This window comes from Gorilla gorilla, chromosome 9 (genome assembly GCF_029281585.2).
Source record: "Gorilla gorilla gorilla isolate KB3781 chromosome 9, NHGRI_mGorGor1-v2.1_pri, whole genome shotgun sequence".
NCBI lineage: Eukaryota > Metazoa > Chordata > Mammalia > Primates > Hominidae > Gorilla > Gorilla gorilla.
This window is the reverse complement of record NC_073233.2, coordinates 69371720-69394793: the sequence shown is the minus strand read 5'-3', so window position 1 is coordinate 69394793 and position 23074 is coordinate 69371720. Positions and strand designations below refer to the sequence as shown.

Sequence of the window (23074 nt, the reverse complement as noted above, 5' to 3'; positions counted from 1 at the left end):
AGATGTTCTGGGCCCTGGCTGGAACGGACAGCTCTGGGACTCCCCACTGCTTTGGGCACCTCCCCAGAAGAGCCCTGATGTGCATGGGGGAGGGCCTTAGTGGGACTGGGCAGGTCTGCTCCGGCTGGATGAGCGCAGCCCATCCTACTGGTTACGGGCTGTCTGCCTGGGATCTCCAACCTCAACTCTCCTGGTTCCACGGCTGAAAGGGCCAGACGTGGGGAGAACAACTAGACACTAACCGTGCCCTTTCCCATTCAGCCTGCTCCACCCAGCTTCTTTCCAAGACCAGCTCCATTCAATGACTTTCCTGACCGTCACAGGGACTTGGGATGAGGGGAAGGAGAGGCAGGACCACGGAGCACTCCTCTGTGTCAGGGGCTTTCCTTTCAACCTCCCAACAGCCCTGCTCTTATCATCCTGCTATTCCAGGAGAGGAAACTGAGGTTCAGAGAAGAAAGCCTTCCAACAAGATCACACACCCAAAGAATGGCAGAGCCGGGACTCAAATCTGTGTCTCCATCATTTCCTATGGCTCAAGGAGCTGACTCTAATCTTTACTCAGTACCCACCGTTCCTGGCCACCGTTCTGCAAACTGCTTAGCCTAGCAGACCTGAAACGATGTCCTCCAAACCTCACACCAGGCACTGAGAGTCACACGCCTTTGCTGTGTGTGTGTGTCTGTGTATGCGTGTGTCCCATGCAGTTGTGCATTGCCGTGGTACTGCGTGGTGACTGTGAGGCCAGGAGTCCCAGGCCCAACACCTGGTCAGCCTCACCTAGCCTCTCTGGACTGCAGGCTCCTCCCATGTCCTCTGCAGGTCTAGAATCCCCAAGGCAGAGTCGACCTCCCTCTCTCTCTGCTCTTCGAGCTCCCGCCTGCCCCCCGGCAACCACAGCAGAGCCTGACACACCGTGGGTGCTTGATACATCTCGTCCTTGCCTGATTGACAAAGCTGCCATTCTGAGTCCCTGGGGACACTGTCCATGGCTTCCTCAAAAGGCTTCCCAGGGCAGAACCCTTCTCACTGCTCATTCTTAATTTTCCTCTCATTTACAAACTTGCTTGCCCCCTCCCCCATCCCTCTGCACTGTCACACTCGCACTTGCTGGCATGTGCGCGGGCACTCTCTCTCTCTCAATCTCTCTCTCTCTCTCTCTATCTCTATCTCTCTCTCTTTCCTTCAATCTCTCTATCTCTCTGGTTTCTTTTGCTCTATCTCTCTGGTTGTATCTGGGATTCTGTCTCTCTCAGTCTTTTTTTTTTCTAAACTTTCTCCTTTCTTGGTCTCTCATGCCTTCCTTTCTCTCCTATCATCTGTCTCTGGCTTTTCTCTCTTTCTCTGTCTCTGTCACTTGTCTCTGTCTCTCTCATCTTTGCTACTATGTATTTGCTTCCCTTCCCCCCTCTCTCTCTCACACACACACACACACACACACACACACACGGGACCCCACCCCCCAGGAGCCCTTCCACGCATCTGTTATGATGTGTCACGTCACATTTTTCTCCTGGACCATCAGAGCCTTTAATCCTATTGACATTCAGTTAACGAGTTTCTCTCGCTGTTGACAGAACCTCCTGCCCCACCCGTGCTGGGCTGACCGGGATCAGAGTTCAGAGTTGTTGCTGGGCCATTTAGGGCTTGCGGGGAAGGGAGTGGGGAAAATGGCCTCGGTTGTGAGGGGCTCATAGTCTCCTGCAGCGGCCTGAGGGGTGCCATGGGAACAGCCCCTTGAGTAGTGGGAGTCGCCTCCTCCTTCCTTGGGATGAAGCTGGTGCTGGGGGAGCTGGCACATCGGGGAGGTGCTTCGCGGCGTGCAGGAGGCTGTGGACACAGTGAGGCCCCGGGAGGCAGGAGGCTGTGGACACAGTGAGGCCCCGGGAGGCAGAGGGACCTGCCCAGGGCCATGCAGTGAGGTGCACTCATGGCTCAGGGCCCTTCTTCCCCCATCTCTGGGCTCGCCAGCCAGTTGTTGGTCGTGCCAAAGAGATCTGGGGTCATGGAGCCAGAGAGGAGTGAGGCCAAGCCCAAGGGATCAGGGATCCAGTGCTAAATGTGCACAGGCTGCTGGGGCTGTGGGTTGCCTGGAGAAGGACAGGGGAGGGCTCAGGAAAGGGACAGAGACCTGGGGGAACAGCCTTCGGAAGTTGCTGCTGAGAAACGAACCCTTGGGGGTGCCAAGGGAGGTGTTGTCAGCATTGCCCTCTGGGGATGCCAACCTGCCCAGAGCTTAGGACCAGTGGAGCCCACCTCCCATGGAACCGCACCCTGGGAGAGCAGAGCTGGGCTCTGGAGGTCCTTCTCAGGGAGGGCCTCTACCCCCATGCAGGGCTGGGGGGGGTCCAACCCTCTGTTCATCACCCAACTCCAGAGAAGCAATAGCCCTGGGAGGGTCCAGAGCCTCGGTGGGCCAGGTGGGGTGGCTCCTGGCCTAGGGTGTCCTCAGCAGCCTGTCACTGAAAGGCAGCCTGGAATAAGGAAGGAGAATTGGCCCGAGTCAGACAAACTGGGTTCGAACTCCCATGCTGCTTCCAGGGCTATAAGGACTGTAGGATAAAGTGCCTAACCTCTCTGGGCCTCAGTTTCCTCCTGTATAAAATGGAGCAACTGCTCTCTGCCTCCAGTGGCTCCCCATGAGGAATGAGCAGTATGTCATATGTAAACGTGCCTGGCATGACGTACTCTTGCTCGGTAAACAGCCACCAATATAATTGCTGTTTTAAAATGTCTAACCACACTGACATACCATTATTCAAATATCAGATTGGCAAAGCTCACAGAGTTTGATAACACTGTGCTGGCAAAGCTATGGGGACCAGACAGATGCAGACAAGGCCAGTGGAAGTGTAGCCTGGTGTAATCTCCAAGGAGGGCCATCCGACCTCTCCATTCCTTCGCAACTGTGCATAGCCACGTCTAACCCGGCGGTTCCACTCCTGGGAATTTCCCACAGGTCCGCTAGCACACGTTTGAAGTGGGATGTGTACAAAGTTATTTATTGCAACGTTTCATGTAATTACCGAACATCGGAAACAAGCTAAATGTGCATCAATAAGGGATCAGCCGGGCACGGTGGCTCATGCCTGTAATCCCAGCACTATGAGAGGCCAAGGTGGGTGGACCATGAGGTCAGGAGTTCAAGACCAGCCTGGCCAGCATGGTGAAACCCCGTCTCTATGAAAAATACAAAAATTAGCCGGGCGTGGTGGTGCATGCCTGTAATCCCAGCTACTCAGGAGGCTGAGGCAGGAGAATCACTTGAACCTGGGAGGCGGAGGTTGCAGTGAGCTGAGATTGTGCCATTGCACTCCAGCCTGGGTGACAGAGCGAGACTCTATTTCAAAAAACAAAAAACGAAAAACAAAAAATAAGGGATCAGTTAAATAATGTGCAGTCCTTCCATACAATGAAGTCATCTGCAGCCACAAAATAAGAATGAGGAACCTGTTTTGCAAGTGACATAGAACAATAATCAAGATGTGTTTTTAAGGGAAGAAAGCCAGGTACAGAGCAGGATGTGTGTGCATTTTAAAAGGATAACAAATGAGAATTCCTAGGAGGATGATGGTTTATACATAGAAGATCTCTGGAAGAACACACAAGAACTGGCAACAAGGTTCCCTCTGCAGAGGGAAACTGGGTGGTGGGGACAAAAGGAGGAGCGACTTTGCACTGTCGGTTCTTTTGGAATTTTGAATTTTGAATCACGTGAGTGCATTAGCCATTCAAAATATAAATCATGTCTTCAAAAATAAATTCTTATTTCTGTACACTTAAAAAATATCCATTTTATGATTAGCCTCTCCTGGCCCAGACTGAGCTTCAAATGGGCTTTTGGCTCCATGTAAAGTTTCTAGGGGTAGAAATGGCCTCTAGGAATACTCAGAAGCTGGGCCCTGGTATCTTCAGTGAGTTAGGACCCCCCGGGGGCCCCAAGCCCACCCCAAAAGCAAGGGAAGGGGGACACTGAGGGGCTGCGTTAGCACCTGCTCATCCATTGCCTTGGAACGGTTGTGAAGTCCTTGTGGACAGGTAAGTCCTCATTACATTCTGCTCCACATCCAACTAAGGCTGGCAGAGAGGTGGGAGTGGGTGCGTGTGAATGGGCAGAGGAGGGTGCTGGGGTTGAGGTCACCACTTCCTCTCATGGAGGGGGGAAGGTTGAACATGCTATATCCTCCAGACATCCGTTATCAAATGCCTGCCTCCTCCCCTGGGAACTCTGACTCTGCTGGTACCCAAAGTGTTCAGAATTCCACCAAGTGAAGATTCTCCTCATCACTAAGCATCTACTGTATACCTGTTCCAGGTGCTTTCCCTCTTGATGGCACAGGAGCCTGGGGCAGCCAGGACCTCAGTCTTACCTGCCACACTCCTTGAGGGGTGCACCATGCTGGCACCTGCCCCTGGGAGAAGCAGGCACTCAGGCTGGCCCTGTCTCCAGTGCCCCTGGCTGGAGTCCCCTTCCCACTCCCAAGATTTAGTCCATCCTGATGCTGGAGTGCCTGCAGCCCCCAGTGGGCACGGCAGCATCACAGACACCCATGGCGGGTAGCAGGAGCTCCGCTGCCAGGAGACTGTCTCCCTGGATTCTGACTCTCTGAGGTGGCAACAATGTGGAGGAAGGAGGGTGCTGCCCACCCCCACCCAGAGCTGGGGATGGTTGGTGCTGGGCTACTGGAAGTGGGATAAAGGCCCTCTGCCAGGACTGGCCACTAGGGACCAACTGCTATACAGTGACCCCTTCCTGGCCCTGTTGTTCAGAGAGGCACTGAAGGTAGAGTTCTCCCTAGGGACAAGGTGCTCGGGCACAGGTTTTCCTGCAGTGTCAACACCAGGGGGTCTTCATTTGACTTCACAAGTGGGGAACTTGTCACAACGGGTAGTTATGGATTCATCGTGTGCCAGAACCTCACAGATTACCATTATAAACCTCGGGAGAAGCTGGGATGGATATCTTCATTTTGCAGAAACTGGGGTTCGGGGAGATGGGGACTTGCCCTGAAGTCACATAACTGACCCTAAAGCCCCAAACCTCTTCACTGACTCCCCACACTGACACACTTACCACTGCCTCCTTCCCCCAGGCCTCTGTAGGTGCTTGTATGTCATGGGTCAGCTCAGGCATAGGGTATTGGAGCACAGGCAGACATAGGGGAAAGAGCACTCTGGGAAGTGTGCACAGCTTAAGCAAAAGCACAGAGGTGGGACCATTCAGAAGGGAAGTGTGAAACTGAAGCGTAAGAGTGAGAGGTGAGCTGAGGCTCCAAAGTGTGGAGGGCTACCCTGGGGAATGGAAGGTTAGCCAGGAAGGATGTGGTTTGAACACCAGGAGGGATGCCTATTCAGGGAGCCCTAGGGCAGCACCGGAGGCTTCTGGCTTGAGGGCTGGCAAGATGAGAGGCATCTTCCCAGAAGAGATGAGCAGGGCGGCAGCAAGGCACCGGCTCAGGCGAAGAAGCCCTGGGGCAGGTGCAGAAGGTGGTAGTTCAAAGAGGCTTCTGGAGTCAGGATGGTTGGATTGAAGCCCAGTTGCTTACCAGCGCTGTGACCTTGGGCCAGTTACTTAACCCATCTGGGACTAAGTAATCTCATCTATAAAATGGATATGACAATGATGACAACAATACAGGTTGAATATCTCTTATCAGAAATACTTGGAGCCGGGCATCATGTCTCACACTTGTCATCCCAACACTTTGAGAGGCCGAGGTGGGAGCCCACTTCTACAAAAATTAAAAAATTAGCTGGGTGTGGTGGTGCACAACTGTAGTCCCAGCTACTCAGGAGGCTGAGGCAGGAGGATCACTTGAGCCCAGAAGGCTGAGGCTGCAGTGAGTTATGATTGCACCACTGCACTCCAGCCTGGGTGACAGAGCGACACCCTGTCTCAAAAAATAAAAAAAAAAAAAAGAAAAGAAAAGCCTACTGCCCCTGTTGGCTGGGCGCAGTAGCTCACGCCTGTAATCCCAGCACTTTGGGAGGCCAAGGTGGGTGGATCACCTGAGGTCAGGAGTTTGAGACCAGCTTGGCCAACATGGTGAAACCCTGTCTCTACTAAAAATACAAAAATTAGCCAGGCGTGTTTACAGATGCTTGTAATCCCAGCTCCTTGGGAGGCTGAGGCAGGAGAATCGCTTGAACCCGGGAGGCAGAGGTTGCAGTGAGCCCACTCCAGCCTGGCCAACAAAGCCAGACTCCATCTCAGAAAACAAGCAGGCCGGGAGTGGTGGCTCATGCCCATAATCCCAGCACTTTGGGAGGCTGAGGCAGGCAGATCACAAGGTCAGGAGATCTAGACCATCCTAGCTAACACAGTGAAACCCCGTCTCTACTAAAAATACAAAAAATTAGCCAGGCATGGTGGCAGCCGCCTGTACTACCAGCTACTCGGGAGGCTGAGGCAGGAGTATGGCATGAACCCAGGAGGCGGAGCTTGCAGTGAGCTGAGATCACACCACTGCACTCCAGCCTGGGCGACAGAGCGAGACTCCGTCTCAAAAGAAAACAAAACAAAACAAAACAAAAAACGGGCCGGGTGCAGTGGCTCATGCCTATAATCCCAGCACTTTGGGAGGCCAAGGCGGGTGGATCACCTGAGGTCAGGAGTTCGAGACCAGACTGACCAACATGGAGAAACCCCGTCTCTACTAAAAATACAAAATTAGCCAGGCATGGTGGTGCATGCCTGTAAGCCCAGCTACTCGGGAGGCTGAGGCAGGAGAATTGCTTGGAGCTTGAATCCGGGAGGTGGAGGTTGCGGTAAGCCGAGGTCGCACCATTGCACTCCAGCCCAGGCAATAACAGCAAACTCCGTCTCAGAGCAAAAACAAAAACAAAAACGAAAACAAGTTTTGGATTTCAGATTTTTTGGGGAATATTTATATTATTCTTATCTGTTGAGCATCCCAAATCTGAAATCCGAAAGGCTCCAATGAGCATTTCCTTTTAGCGTCAGTCATGTGGGTACTCAAAAAGTTTTGAATTTTGGAGCATTTTGGATTTCAGATTTGGGGGTTCGGGATGCTCAATCTGTTCACGCATGGGGCTATTGTTAAGACAAAGTGGCTAGACACACGTCCAGCACTCAGTGCCTGTTAGGACATAGTAAGCGTCCATCCATCTCTGCGATTTGGTACTCGGTATCATTACTACCCGTGACACTCAGCCCCGCCTCCCAGCCCTGGGCTGCTGGGACAGATTGTTTCTGTTTCCTGCTCTGAGAGGGAGCAGAGGGGACAACATGGGCCCAGTGGGGAAGGAGGAGCCGCCCTCCCTGGAGATTGACGTGTCCCTGGCCCAGACCTAGAGGGACCTCACTGGTTTTAGACCCCTGCTAGGTGACCAGACAGACAAGGACTGGCCCTGGAGGCTGGATCCCTGCCACACCTGTGCTTGCCCCAATTCTAGGTGGGTGGGGAACTATACACCTGTTTCCCTAGTCAGGGATCACTGTGCCCACTTATCGAGGCCCCAGGTCAGACTCCTGTGTCCCCCTTGACACACCTGGGAAGAGGAGTGGGTGGGGTGATGTCTGGGCCATGGGCTGGTGGGCATGCCCCAGCAGCTCTAATGAGGCGTGTGAAGGCCACAGAGGCTGCCTTGGCAGCGGCACAGTCAATGAGAAGGCAAGGGAGAGGCGGGCCTGGCGTGACGGCCGTGGCAGTCGTGGGCGATCAGCCCTTCGCCGACGGTTGCTCGGGTGAGCAAGTGCGCTCCGAGCCATTTGGCTGTAATAACCCTAATCTGCTCATTACCACTCCCGGAGCTGACGGGTGACTCAGGCATGAGCTGCCAAGGGTTCCTGCCTTCGCAACCCCCATTCCACCCTCCCCCCTCACATCTGTGCAACAGCTGGGCTCCAGGACAGCCAGTTCCTAGCAGACTCTGGCACCATCTGCTTCTCCTGTGGGAGTCAGGCTCCGCAGAGGGTGTGCTCAGGGAGCCTCCTAGAAGAGCGGAGCTAAGGGACACCTGGTCTAGTGTTAGGGAGCTCTGTGTCTCACTCTGCTCCCCAGAGGGGGTGCAGGGGTCCAGGCTGGGGGCTCAGGAGGCTTGGGTCCTGACGGATGTTAAATGACTCATTTTCCCAACGCCTGAGACTCTAGGTCTCTCCATCTGCATGATGGAAGGACTGTCTGGCTCCCTCCCCACTTCTCCAGCCAACCAGACCTAGTGCCAGACAGTGTTTTTCCCATCTGAGGCCTGGGGCTCCTGTGTGTTGTGTGTTGGGGTGTGGGGTGCATTAGAGGACACTTGAACTGCTGACTTCTATGGAGTGTGGACGGGGTGCAGTGGAAGGGGAAAGGGCAAAGGCACCACCTCCCAGTACCTTTTGCCCCACCCAGCCCCAGGCTGCCTATCAATTTGGGGGTTCTCAATCCTCCTCTCCTGCTCCTGCTGGCTTTTGAGACTTGTTCTGCATGGCTGCCCCTTCCTAGAACTGGGAGGACCATCAGGATCCTTGCTAGTCATGAGAGCAGCTTACTGAGCACCCACCTTGAACCCTTAGAAGGCATTGTGCTGGCAGTCACAGCAATCCAGCTAGGTTGGCGCTATCATCCCACTTCCCAGATGAGAGACCTGAGGCACAAAGGGGTTACAGAAGGTCACACCATTAGCAAATGGCAGCTCTGGGGTATGAACCACAGTGCGTATGACTCTGGGTCTCCTCACAGAACTGCAGAACCACACGCGGCCCCAGTGTACAGTTGGAGATGGAAGACTCCCCTTCTAAAGAAGGGACACACTGAGACTGGAAAACCTGGCTGCCCCACATGACTCTGTGCCCACCTGGCATGCAGTAGACACTCAGCAATTGCTCAGGGCTCAAAGGGCTCATTAGGCAAACTGCTTAAATCGGAACTGCTCTGGTGGAAGCAAAGATGGGGTCCCATTGGCAAATTGCTCATAAACCTCTCTCCCAGCCTCTCATTTTCAGGTAATGAAATTGAAGTTGAAAGAGGGAAGGGACTCCCAGGGTCACTCATCAAGTTGGTGGCAGAGTCAAGACTAGAACTCATGTGGTGGGATGTGCCCGGAGAGGTCAGGAGCAGGTGGGAGGCTCTCTCCCCTCCCACAGTGGGATGGGTCACGCCCCTGCCCCTTTCCTCAAGCTGAGCCAGAGAGACAGGGGAAGAGGCCTGGAGAGAGACGCGGCCTGGGCTGAGCCATCTGAGCACCCAATGGGCAAGTGCACTGGGCTCCATGGGCTCCCATCAGCCAGTGCGCTACATGGCCATCTTGACGGCCTAGTCCAGGAACAGCCCGTGTGTGTGTAGTGCAGAGCCACCTCATTGCCCACTGTTGACACACCTGACTCCCTTATTCCATCGGCAAACACTGGGCCTGGAGAGACAGTCCAATTGGCTGGCAGTGTCCTCCTCCCAGCTCCCCTCCTTGCCTAAACAGACAGCTCTGTTTGTCCTCCCTGCCCAGCCACCAGGACTTCACTGTCACCCAGATCCCTGCCCTGTCAGCAACTCGCCTCCTCTCACTCCCACAGAATCCCCGTGTCAGAGCTGGAGAGGCCCATGGGAAACTTTTGGGACAACCTCTAACCTCCTACTCAAGCAACACCACCTCCATCATTTTTTTTTTTTTTTTTTTGAGACAGAGTCTCGCTCTGTTGCCCAGATTAGAGTCCAGTGGAGTGATCTTGACTCACTGCAACCTCCACCTCCTGGGTTCAAGTGATTCTCCTGCCTCAGCCTCCCGAGTAGCTGGGATTACAGGGGCATGTGCCACCACTCCCGGCTAATTTTTGTATTTTTAGTAGAGACGGGGTTTTGCCATGTTGGCCAGGCTGATCTCGAACTCCTGACCTCAGGTGATCTGCCCGCCTCGGCCTCCCGACTTCAGGTGATCCACCCGCCTCGGCCTCCCAAAGTGCTGGGATTACTGGCATAAGCCACTGCGCCTGGCTACCATCTCCACTTTTACAGATAAAAAAAACCAGAGGGGTGGCCAGAGCCATGTAGAACAGGAAGGCAGGCCTTTCATCCAACCACTCACTGCTGGGCGTGGCCTCTGTGTCCTGGCATGTGCTGTTTCTTCTGCTAGGACAGCCCTTCCTCGATGAAGCCTCAGTCCACTGAATGAATGACAACCTTGGCTGCACCTGCACGTCACCCGTGGCTGTCTCTATTGTGGCTCATGATGCCCAGCCCCCTTTCCATCACCCTACAAGCTTCTGAAGCCCCAGACCCAGGTTGGTTCATTGCAGAGCCCCCAGCTCTCAGCCCAAGGTGCGCAGGGAGAGATGCTGAAAAAGGCTTGGACATGAATGAATCAGTAGGCTTGAGCCAGAACAAATTCTCTCAATCCTGGCCCAGCTTGGACCCCCAAATCCCAATCCCTGTTCTCCTAGGCCAAAGCTATTCTGAGAGGTCTTTCAGGCCCCTATTTCCAGATCCCAGTGGGCTTTGAAGACATGGTCTCCCTTGCTTCCCCTGGGCCTCGGCCCCGCCTGGGCAGAGCCTTCTCTCAGTTGTTGTGGGTGAATCACTGGCAGGCTGTAAACAGCTCTATGGAGCACTGGCTGTACCACCAAGGCCCTGGCACTCATCCTAGCCGCGCCAGGGGGATCTAAAAGAAGACATGGCTCCCACGCACCCACGATGGAAAGGAGAAGGTGGAATAGAAACAGGGGGGAGGCTTCCAGATTTGCATACCAACACGTGCACAGGAGTCTGTAATGCAGCCCAGCCTAGGAGGGGACAAAACAGAACCTGGAGAATGAGAAGGGGATGAATCAGAAACCCTTCCAAGAGGAAGGGACCTGCAGCGAGGAGGTGGGGTGGCTTCTGGGAGTTTAAAAACCACCAGTATTTACTGAGCACCTACTATGCACCAGGGACTGCTCCAGGGCTGCAGGTACTGCCATGAACAAAACAAAGACCCCATGCCGCGCAGGACAGAAAAGCAGAGCAGGGCCAGGGAGGGTGTGGGCAGCTGCCTTATGCATCATTCACAAGATTCTGAAGAAGGACAAGAGCTTGGAGACCTTTCCAGCCACTTAACAGATGGGGAAACTGAGGCCCAGAGAGGGCTGAGGAGTTGCCTGGAGTCGCACAGGAAGACGGGGCAGAGGCAGACCCCCAGGCCCTGTGGGTGGGCTCAGAGGTGAGGATGCCTCTTTGGACTTCAGAAAGGAGAGGCTTTGACCTTCAGTAAAGCCCTGAGCTCAGTCCCTCCCCATGTGGCCCAGGTGGGGACTCATTTCCAGGGTAGGTAATTGGGGGCTGGCTCAGGGCAGGACCCCTCCCCTCCTGCCCCTCAGAGGAGGGATCCCAGGACACTCAGAGAAACAGCAGAGGCTCGTGAGGAAAGCGAAACAAGTCACTCAGCGGTGGGTTCCCCAGGGCTACGCCTCCTCCCCTCCCCGTCTGTAGATGGACAGCTCTGACTCCGGGCTTTTGGCCTGTCCAAGACCAAAAATGTAGCTTCCTTTCCTCCCCCAGGAGCAGCCAGCTGGGGCCGCCAGTATGGTCTGGCGTCTGGAAACTCAGATTTCTTCCAGCCCCACACCCCACCTACACCAGCCCCAGCGCAGAGCTTGATGTCTACTGAGTGACTCGCTTTCTGTGGCTTCAACAGCCTCGGCCGCAGCAGGGTCAGAGCGCGAGCACCGACTTTTCGGGCTGTCGCTCTGCTAAGTGAACATTAGACCCACACTACACAGCCGCTGAAATCTGTGGCTGCCTCCTACAAGCCATTTGATAAGCCCTTATTGTCACCTCCCCCTGGTTTGCATGCATCCCCAGGGAATGGGGCAGCTTGTTCACTCAGAGCCAGGGCGCTGCCAGGGGGCAGAAGCGGGGCATGGGTGGCACAGAGCCCTGGCTGGGAGCTGTGGCCCACTTGTGTTGCCTTGAGCATGATGCTTGCCCTTTCTGGTTTCACCTGGAAATGGCTCTCCAGAACGTGACTCAGCTTCCCTGTTCAGCCGGCCCCCTCACTGGTCCATTCCTAGGCACAGTCCTGGGCTCTGGACAAAGCAGCCTCTTCTGAGGTCACTAAACCAACCCCCAGCCCTAAACCTGCCCCAAACAATTTGTCATACCAAGACTCTTGGACCTCTTCCCAGAGCTTCCCAGTATCCCTACTCCAAAGCTATCTTTCCCTTCTCTGAGCTCACCTCGCCTTGTCCAGGCTCTGTCCAGACAGCGTCCTGGGCCATTGCACAGGTGGGTACTCCAGGAGGGTGGGGGCCTCCTTTACATTGGACCCCCCTGCACAGGACTGACACATAGTTGATCTCTATAGATGCCCATTCAGTCACTCACCAATTCAACAAACAGCTCTTTGGGCCAGCTTTGTATTCAGCTCCACACTGGGTCTGGGGATAGATATTAGAGGCTGACAAGGCACAGCCTTACCCTCAAAGAGCTCCCTGTCTGAGGAGGAGAAATACAACAAAGCAGGTGATTCATGCCCTAATGGGGGGAACCCTGGGAGCAGTGGGAGCACACAGCAGTGCTACCTAACCCTGGGGAAATAAGGGAAGGCTTCCTGGAAGAGGCAACATCTAAACTGAGACTTGAAGAATGAGTAAGAGTTAGCCAGATAGGGGAAGCAGTTCCAGAAAGTGGGAGCACCCAGGCAGAGTTCTGGAGTCTGGAGACAGCACATAGATTCTGGGAACTCGCAGGAGTCAGGCTGGCCTCTTTGCTTCTTCTATTGACTGCCTTTTCCCCACCCCACTAAGAAAGGAGGACAGATAGTTCTCTCCCACTGGGTGGGCTTCCCAGACCCCTATTCCTGCCGGAAGAGGCCCGATAACTCCCAGGTGGCTGGTCACTTACCACATGCACCTAACCTGCCCGTCACTTCTCTGCTCTGAGCCTCAGCCTCATCTGTCAAATGGGGTGGGGCACTTATGCTCCTATGTCATTCTTACGAGAGACCTGGAGGAGAGAAGAGAAGGCCCAGCCCTTCCCCTGCCTAGCTAGGGGTGCAGCCCGGATTGGGCCTGGGTCTGCAGGGGGAAGTGGGGTGGGGGAGACCCTGAATGCTATTGCCCACCAATCTGAGCCCAGGCCAGCTGCAGACCCCTGGCTTCTCTCCCATCTCAGGAGACTTTCTCCCTCAGCCCCCTCACTCCCAGCCACGTTGGATGATGATAAAAAAAGAAAAGAAAGAAATGGTCCTCCCACTACCTGGCAGGCATGCCCACGATGAGAAATGCCTTTCCAGGGGAGCGTGGTCTCTGCAGAGCCCTTGCCAACCCCCAGCCCTACCTGTCGTGATCCTCTGGCTGCTCCCCTATATTTTCTCCCCCTACTCCCACCTCCACCTCACTGGCTGGAGGGGAACGGGGAAAGAAAACAGCCTTCATGGTGGGGCTGAGGACTCAGAGACTAGGCATGGGGAAATGGGGGACAGAGGGTGGGAGGGGAACCCCAGGACCAGCTTGAAGCAAGTCATTCTTCCCTTCCTGGTTTATAGGGAGGCGGAGGTGAGGAGTGGGAGTGGAGTACCTTACCATCAGACACTCTAGGCCAAATTCAATGCCCGGAAAGGGCTGGGCCCCAGTGAAGGGCTCAACAAGCTTATGGGATTAGGTCAGAGAGCCAGGGGTACATCAGCAATGGTCTTATCCAGCAAAGGTGCAAACTGAGGTCCAGAGAGGGGCCAAGACTTCCCCAATCACACAGCAAGTTAGAGGAGGCCGAGGCAGGACTAGAACAGGGCCTTCTGTATCCAGTCCCAGTGGTGGGAACGGAATGCAGGATAACTTAGAGGACCGTGACAAAGCCAGGCCAGGCTGCCATGGAGGTCGCGGTCCAAGCCTGACCACAGCTTTTATTCCTCCCCTACACGCTGGGCTCCTGTCCCACCAACTTGGATGCAATCACAGGGAGAAGAGAAATTCTTGCCTGGATCTTCCGGGGAGCCAGATTTCCAGGTCTTTCAATGTTCCAGAATTGCAGAAATGCTGGAAGGAACCTCCTGGATCACCTACTCATGAGAGAACTCAGGCCAAGGAGAGGAAGGGCGTGCCAAAGGTCACCCCAGTGAGTGACCCATGCATGTCTCAGGCTCCCAGACCAGGGCTCTTTCTGGTGTATCACAGTGGTTAGGAGGCCAGGCTATGGATGGGTCTGATATACCTGGGTTCGAATCCCTGCTCTGCCATTCACTGGCTATGGGACCTCACTTTACTTCTTAGTCATTTATCTGAGCCTCAGTTTCTCCACCTGTAAAATGGAGATGGCAGCACTTACCACATAGGGTGTTACAAGAATTTAATGCAACAACATTAGCTCCAAGGGGACAGACTCTGTCTCATTCACCACTGTCTTCTTAGCATCTAGAACACTGCTCAGCACATAGTAGGTCCTCAACAAAATGGAACAGTCATTATCACGCTGTACTATGCTGCTCTGGCTTGACATCAGTAGCAGGGGCAGAAAGGGGATGACCTCTTTTATTCCACTGGCACCTGAAGAGAAGCCAGAGTCTGCCTGTTGCAGAGGGAGGCCACCAGCCATGCTAGAAAGAATGGCTGTGCAGCCTTAGACAAGTCCCCTGCCCTTTCTGTTTGGTTTCCCCCACGGCACAAGAAGGGCATTGCTAAGTGATGACTTAAGTCTCCCAGCTTGAGGACTGCTCCTGGACCCTGTGCCATGGCCCTACCTGAGATACTTAAATTTTCTCTTCTGGGATGCCCAGAGGGAAGGGCTGAGGGGCAGGGCTGGGCATCCCAGATGAGAAAAGGGGTGGGGACGGGGCAGTGGCCAGGCTCTGCCAGGCTCCTGGGATCCTGTGCTGTATTAGGCAGTCAGCTTATAGGACACAGGAGTGATCAGGCAGCCAGGCGTCAGTGCAGGCACCAGCCTCCACTGGGGCCTGAGAACGAAGCTTCTGGTGGTTGCTGGCTGGTTCATTAAGGGGATGAAGGGCAAGGCTGGAGACTTGCTGAGCACTTCATCTGCCCCCACCACCAGCCCAGCCTCACACTACGTGGCACTTAGTGGTTCCCTCCCCAGCAGGCACCGAGGAATGGTGAGGAACCTTGAAGCTCTCATAACAGTCTCCAGTGCCCGCTCTGCCCATTAGTTCCTGCTCCTTGTGGCTCTTTATTGTGAGGGAGGTTTTATTGCTACCTCCGGGTCGTAGGGTGGAGGGTGAAGTTTTAGGAGCAAGAGGCCCTGGCTGGGCATGACAGAGCAGGTTCCCTGCAGGACTGTGAGCCCCCTCCCAGGGCTGCCAGCTCCCAACCTGTGGTCTTGCCGTGGTTTGTTGCCAGCCAAGCCACATTTGTCCCCATGAATGCTCTTGTCCCCTACACACACACACACACACACACACACACACACACACACACACACACGCTGACCACACCCTCAGCAGAGTCCCCGCCCCCAATCCTGGCATCAGGGCCTCTGGGGCAGCACTAGACAGCAAGTCTATTTTCCAGGGGGTTTCAAAGGCCCAGATCCCGAGGTTCATGAGTCCAGAAAGCTCTGGGCTCAGGAGAAAACAAAGCAACACCTTTCCCTGACTCCTTGGAGGAAATGGCCTCCAGGGGCCAGGGAGGAAAAACAGGAAGGGCCAGGCTGAGGAGGATGTCCTGAGGGTGGGGTTGGGGAAGAGGGCCAACCTATCCCTGTCTTCCTCCCTACACTAGTGGGCTCTGGGGAGGGAGCGGCCAGTGTGGTCCTGGCCTTGGGCTGCGCTAGGGACTGTCCTGGGCTGCACTGGGAGGTCTGTCCTCAGCTGGTGGCCGCCCACCTGAGAGCTTCCTCAGGGATCCCAGTTCACGTGATGGGAGCTGAGCCCTGGGGTTAGAGAGTCGGAGTCGTCCGTGCGCGGGGGCAGAGCTGTGACACCTGCCCTCCTCTCCCCACTCCTTGGCATGTGGGGGCCCAAAGCAAACTCCCCTCCCCTCATTCACCCTTCACTCTGCATTTACTGAGCCCTCCTCAGTACAAACTAGCAACAACAGAGTAGAGGATAGCAATATCACAGAGTGCTTCCTCCTACTTCCGCCCCTACTTTACAGATGAGAAGACTGAGGCATGCAGACAATTAACGAAAACAAACAAAAACTTTGGCCAGGTTACACAGCCAGTGAGCACGGGAGGAGAATTCAAATGCTGGCTGCCTGACTGCACGGGGCTTGCTGGTAACCCTTTCCTACAGCAGTAAAGGCTTAAACCTCAGTGGGGTCAGGGAGCCCCGGGAGCCCGGAGGTGGGCAGCTGACCCCAGCCCGAGTGGGGCAGGAAGGCTCACGGCTGGCGATTCTTCACACTTACCACTGAGTCCGTTCACCCTCCCTTGCTCGTGGGCGATTCATGCTTTCTCACGATCTCCTCTCCTCAAATCCCACCCCACCCTCCCCCGTCCTCACTCTCAGCTGTTGACCTTGTTTCTCACTCCCTGAAGACAATCCAGTCTCTCAGAAGTACTTCCAGATTTACACGGACACATCCGCCCCCACCAGCCTCTGCACCCACACATTGTCTCCCCGAGTCCTAGGAGAGATGACTGCCCACGCCTGCCCTCACCCACCACCCCAGGCGGGCACCAGAGCCTAGTCCCTCTGATCAGCAAGTCATCCCATCCCTCTTCACCAGACCATTCCTGTCAGTGGCTGTTTTTCCTCCCATCTTACACATACCTGCCCTTGATCCTGCTTCCCTTGCAGCTGCCACCTAATTCCTTGTTCCCCTTTGCAACAAAATTCCTCCCAGAGTTGTCTCTATCCACTATCATCAGTTCTTCTCCTCCTGTTCTCTCTTAAACCCACTCCAATCTGGCTTTCATCCCCACCACTCTATCAAAAATACTCCTATGGGCCAGGCATGTTGGCTGATACCTGTAAGCCCAACGATTTGGGAGGCCGGGGCAGGAGGATTGGAAGCCTGGAGTCCGAGACCAGCCTGGGCAACACAGCAAGACCCTGTCTCTACAAAAAAAATTGTTAAGGCCAGGCGCGGTGGCTCACGTCTGTAATCCCAGCACTTTGGGAGGCTGAGGCGGGCGGATCACGAGGTCAGCAGATCAAGACCATCCTGGCTAACACTGTGAAACCCTGTCTCTACTAAAAATACAAAAAATTAGCTGGGTGTGGTGGCACATGCCTGTAGGCCCAGTTACTCGGGAGGCTGAGGCAGGAGAATTGCTTGAACCTGGGAGGTGGAGGTTGCAGTGAGCCCAGATCACACCATTGCACCCCAGCCTGGGTGACAGAGCGAGACTCTGTCTCAAAAAAAAAAAAAAAAAAAAAAAAAAATTAAAATTTAGCCACGCTTGGCGGCGCACATCTGAAATCTCAGCTACTCAGGAGGCTAAGGCGGGAGGTGGGAGGATAGCTCAAGCCCAGGACGTTAAGACTGCAGTGAGCTAGGACCATACCACTGCCCTCCAGCCTGGGTGACAGAGTGAGACCCCATCTCAAAAATAAATAACTAAATAAAATGCTCCTATCAAGATCTCCAGGGGCCTCCCCATGGCTAAACTCAGCTGTCGGTTCTCAGTCTTTCTGCCACTTGCCCCCGACCCCATGACATATGGCAGTGTAGCCCTCCCTCTTCCCTGAAACACTCTTTCCACTGGGCTTCTAGGCCACCTACTGTACTCACTTGGTTTTCTGTTACCTCTCTCACCTTTCCCTCTCTGTCTCCTTTGCTGTTTTTTTCTCTTCTTCCAGACAGCCCAACATGGGGTGCTCCAAGCCCAGACTTTGGTCCTGATCTCATTCCTCATTCCTCTGGTGAGCTCACCCAGTCTCATGGCAACAGCATATATACACCAATGACTTTCACATCCATACCTCTAGCCTGGACCTCACATGTTCCACTATCCACTCAGCGTCCCCTCCCTGTACTAGATAGCTCAGGTCCAACGTGTGCCAAGCTGAGCGCCTGTTCTCCCTTACAAAACTCGCTCCAACACATGCCTTCTCCACAGGATGCCACCTTCCCCAGTGGGCAAAAATTGGTTCTTGGGGGGACAGAAAAATATTGATATTACAATGGTTTGTAATTTTCCAAAGGGCCAAAGTATATGAACATGTATACATTATAGCTATGGTGGTAAAATTCCATTGTGGGCCGGGCGTGGTGGCTCACGCCTTTAATCCTAGCACTTTGGGAGGCTGAGGTGGGTGGATCACCTGAAGTCAGGAGTTCAAAACCAGCCTGGGCCACACAATGAAACCCCGTCTCTACTAAAAATACAAAAATTAGCCAGGCATGGTGGTGCGCACCTGTAATCCCAGCTACTCGGGAGGCTGAGGCAGGAGAATCGCTTGAAACCAGGAGGTGGAGATTGCAGTGAGCCCGTAGCCCATATCACGCCACTGCACTCCAGCCTGGGCTACAGAGCAAGACTCCATCAAAAAAGAAAAAAAATCCGCCGTAGGGGGAAGTGATTAGAGAAAAACGTCTTAAAAGGCTCCTGAGGGTGGGTGATAGTGAAAAACTGATTGAGAAAGGGCGCGGCTCCAACACAAACCCCATTTCAGCCAATGGCAATCCAAGCCTTCCATGGCTCAGGCCAGAGCCTTGGACGTGATGATCTCGGCTCCTCCCTTTTTGAAACAACCCACGTCCAATCCATCAAGAAATCCAGTTGGTTCTGCCTTCAAAATAGATCCAGAATCCAAGCCCTCCCAACCACCCCCACAGCATCTACCCTGATTCCAACCACCATCACGTCTTGCCCGGATTAGTGCAGCAGTCCCCTGACTGGTCTTCCTGCAGCTATCCCCACTCCCTACACACACACACACACACACACACACACACACACACACACCCAGAGTGATCTTTTTACAATATAAACCAGCTCATGTCCTTCCTCTTACAAAAAACACTCCAGTTGCTTCCCATCTCCCTAAGTTCTCACAGTGACCTGTCCTCGCCTCTCCCCCGACACTCTCCTGACCACCTCCATCCTCCCTCTGCTCCAGCCCCACAAGCCCCCTTACTTTCCTCCAACAAACCAGGCATTATCCCACCCTACAGCCTTTGCATTGGCTGTTCCCTCTCCCTGGTACACTGTTATCCAGATAACTGCAGGGCTAAATCCCTCTCCTCCCTCAAGTCTTTGCTCAGATGCCACCTTCTCAGTGAAGCCTGTCCTCACCACCCTGTCTCAACATTGCAATCCACCCCCAGATAACCCTCACTTCTCTCCACCTTTTCTTTTTCCACAACACTCATCACCTTCTAACACACTATAACATTTCCTTCTTTTGCTCATTGCTGATTGCTACCTTCCTCTGCTAAATGCCAGCTCCTGAGGGCAGGGATGTTTGTTTTGGTCACTGCTGCATCTTCAGCATGAGAACAGAGCCTGGAACACACTAGGTGTGCCTGATACACCCTGGACACTCACTCCAGCCTCCTGCCATATCTGCTTTCTGATTTTTCCCAGATGAGAGGTTCCATCATATCTCCCCACCTTTGAAATCACATTTCCCTGTCCCTGAAATGCTCCCCACGCCCCCATCCCTTAGTGAGCTTTTTCTCATCCTCAGAACTCTCTCAAAGATGAGTTTGCCTCTCTGGTTAGGTCAGGAAGGGCCCGCCTGCCAGACAGGGAATCTGAGCTTTTTCCTAAGAGCAATTAAGGATCCATGGAAGGGCTTTGAGCTGAAGAGAAACCTCGTCACACTTGCGCTTTGCTGCCCTTAGGACAGTGGATGGGAAGGGAGCCAGGCTGGAGGCAGAGGAGGAGACCCAAGGAGGAGGTCGATGCAAATTGGGAGGACCGAGGCTAGGGCCATGAATGAGGGGCAGGGGAGGCTGGAAAGGACTGGAGCCAGGAAGGAAAAAGACCAGGACTCACCACCAATGAAATGTGCCAGGTAAGGAAAAGAGGGAAAGTAGGGACATGGCCAAGGTCTCTGCTTTCAGGGTCAGGGTTGTGGTGGTGCCTTAGCTAAGGACAGGTCATGGGGGAGCATGCATCAGAGTCCTGTGCGAGAAGCTTCTCTCTCACTACAGCTTCCATCCCCTTTCACTGAAGCATCTTGCACCCCAACACTTCTGGCCATAAAGGAAGAGGTCAATGGGGATTTGGAGAGGGATGGGCCTTCCCCAGGGGAACCCAGACCTCAGACCTGGAGTGGAGGGAAGGGGCTCACACAGAGGTCTTTTTCAGAAAACAGGCCTTAAGGCTGTTCCCCAGAAATTAGAGAGGAACTTCCGGCCGAGAAGCCCACACTTGCCTCATGTTCTGCATGGCCTTGTTTGACCAGAAAGACAAACAGGACAGGGAGTGGCCTTTGTGACATTATGAGGACTCCCCAACTCAGCCCAGGGTGTGGCAGTCAAGAGAGGACCAAAGGCATCCCCTAGTCAGACACAGCTGTCCCTGGAGCATCTCCCTGGAGGAGCCAGAGACCCTCAAAATCATCTCATGGTATGTCCTCATGTTGCAGATGGGGAAACTGAGGCCCAGAGAGAGAAGCAAATTGCCACAGGGCACAGCTGATATTACCATGAGGCAACTGAGGCCACAAGGAGAGGACTTATCTGGTCTGATGGGGATGGACTAATAATAGCCCCGATATTTATATAGTTATTTTCTTCCCAGGTGTTCAGAGCACTGCACGTCCATGATCTCATTTGTCCACAAGACATCCCTCTGGGATGGGTGACAAAGCGACTTCATGCAGATGTGAAAATGCTGTGTCATCCCCCGCCACCTGGCCCCAATAACCTTAATTTTCTTTTTCAGTCTCTATTATGTCCCCTTTCTTCCTGTAACCAATTTAATTCAGCAAAGATTTACGAGGCTACTGCTTGGTGCAAGGTGCTGGGCATTTGGGAAGCTTCAGGATTTCCCCAGGGCCAAGGTCATTGCTCTGCTTTCTGTGGTCCCAAAGCACTGTGTTCAGACCTGCCTTTGTACACATCCTATTGTTTTTATACAGCTACCATCCTGGAGGGCAGGGCTTGGTCTTGTTTAAGCTTGCACGCCCCCATGGTGCTCAGGCCAGGGCCTGGCGTTCGGGAGCCTGGAGAAATCCTTGCCCAGGGCCATGTTTCCCTGAATCCACCTGTTAATGCACTTGTCGCACTGTATGACAATTACCCAGAGAAGGAGCAGGATTCTGTATATGCAGTGCCTAGCACGTAGCAGCTACGTCATTAATGTTTGCTGAATGGATCAATAAAAAACCTGAGAGGAGGAAGATGAAGGTGGATAGTAAACGGGGGATCCTTGCCCTGAAAGAGCTCCCAGTCCATTGCAGGGGTGGAGGAGGTGGACAGAAAGCAGGATTGAAGAGCTGTATAAATGCTATCAGCGTAGACAACTCCATCACCGAAATGCTGAGAAGTGCCATGGGGCTACAGAAGAGGAGCGTTCAAACTCACCTGGCAGAATCAGGGATGGCTCCCTGGACAAAGTGACAGTGAAGATGGGCTTTGAAAGGTGGAAACCCATAGGGAGAAACTCAGTTTTTAGCTGAAGGCAGGGCACTGGGCAAGACGAGGAAGTCAAAAGTCATCCTGCGGCAGACTCCATCTCAGGCTAACCTGCTCCTTTCTGCAGGCATGGGGAGCCATCGAAGGCCCGGGGGCTGAGAAGCCAGCAGCGCAATTGGATCTTGTGTCTCAGAAAACCACAGGGAGGCCGGGCGAGGTGGTTCATGCCTGTAATCCCAACACTTTGGGAGGCCCAAGATGGGCGGATCATTTGGGCTCTAGACCAGCCTGGCCAAGATGGCGAAACCCTGTATCCACTAAAAACACAAAAATTAGCCAGGCATGATGGCAGGCGCCTGTAATCCCAGCTACTCAGGAGGCTGAGGCACGAGAATGTCTTGAGCCTGGGAGATGGAGGTTGCAGTGAGCTGAGATCCTGCCACTGCACTCTAGCCTGAGTGACAGAGCAAGACTCTGTCTCAAAAAAAAAAAAAAAAAAAAAAAAAGAAAAGAAAGAAAAGAGAAAAGAAAACCACGGGGAGGGAGGGCACTGGATGGAAAAGACTGGGGGAGGCAAGCGACTGGGCAGGAGCCAGGTGAGGCGGAGGCTGATCGGCTTGAGTGTCTGACTTAAGGAGGTGGCTCAGGAGTCTGAGAACAGGGTGTGAGAGGCTGGGAAGAGAAAAGGGTCTGAAGGATATGGACAGTAATTAGGTGTGGGGGAAGAGCAGTGGGAGGATTTGGGGAACCGATGTGGGGCTTGAGAGAGTGATGGGGCCTTAGCAGCTGTGGGGTGACCCCAGGGAGGTGATGTTTCCTCCACCTGGTGGAGAGGCTTCACTAAGTACACAGCTGCGGAGCTTGGGAGGGAGGTCAGGGCCCCAGAGACAGTGCTGGGAATGGGGATGAAGCAAAAGCTGACGCCGTGGGCGTGGATGAGGTCACGAAGAGAGTGGGTGAGAAAGAAGAGGGAAGAGAGGACAGAGCCTTGGGGGACGCCCACCGTTGGGAGGGGTGGGAGCAGGAAGAGAGCAGGAAATGAAGCAGTCACGGAGCTGGGGGTCCCCCATTCTTCCTCCTTTCCAGGGCGCCCGGCCTCTGCGCCCCCTCACCTCCCACGGGCCACATCCAGCTGAGGAGCAGGCTCTGTTGCCTGCTCAGCCTCCAGGAGAGCTCCGAGGACTCGAAGGCAGGAAAGCTCAGGGGTTGAAGGTTTGGGCTCTAGACCTGGTTGGAGCTGGTGTGACTCCCACCTGTCCCTCCACCCTGCCGGCTGCCCGACCTCAGGCAGGCCACGCCCCAGGCAAGCCACGCCCCTGACAAGCCACGCCCCTCACCTCAGCCCTCTCACCTTCCTAAGGGGATCACAACGGGACTTCTGTGACTATTAAGCGGGATAATGCGTGTTATGCACTTGGCACCCGGGCCTGGCAGTCCCTCAGAGCTCAGTAAGTGTGCCGGCTGCTCTGATGATTATTATAGAGCAGGATTGGATTCTGGCGCTCAGGCTGGCAGAACCAAGGAGCCCAGCAGCTCCCCCAGAGGCCTTGGTGAGGCAGAGGGCCTGGCCACCTGAACTCGCCCAGCTCTCGGAGTGATGGGGCCCCTCCCGTCATCCTCCTGAGCCCAGAGCCCGGGATCGCGGAACTGGGACAGTCACAGCTCTCCCGGTGCAGA

The 23074-nt window shown here is 54.3% G+C and overlaps 1 long non-coding RNA gene across 1 annotated transcript; it reads right to left on the bottom strand.

Annotated features, from left to right (window-relative positions):
• Window positions 1-3560: 3560 nt before the first annotated feature.
• LOC134756451 (uncharacterized) lies at window positions 3561-22645 on the bottom strand. The gene is made up of 3 exons (XR_010129123.1): window positions 22510-22645; window positions 8506-8589; window positions 3561-5601 (listed from the first exon to the last, which is right to left on the bottom strand). It is a non-coding gene; the product is annotated as an uncharacterized lncRNA (long non-coding RNA).
• Window positions 22646-23074: the final 429 nt, after the last annotated feature.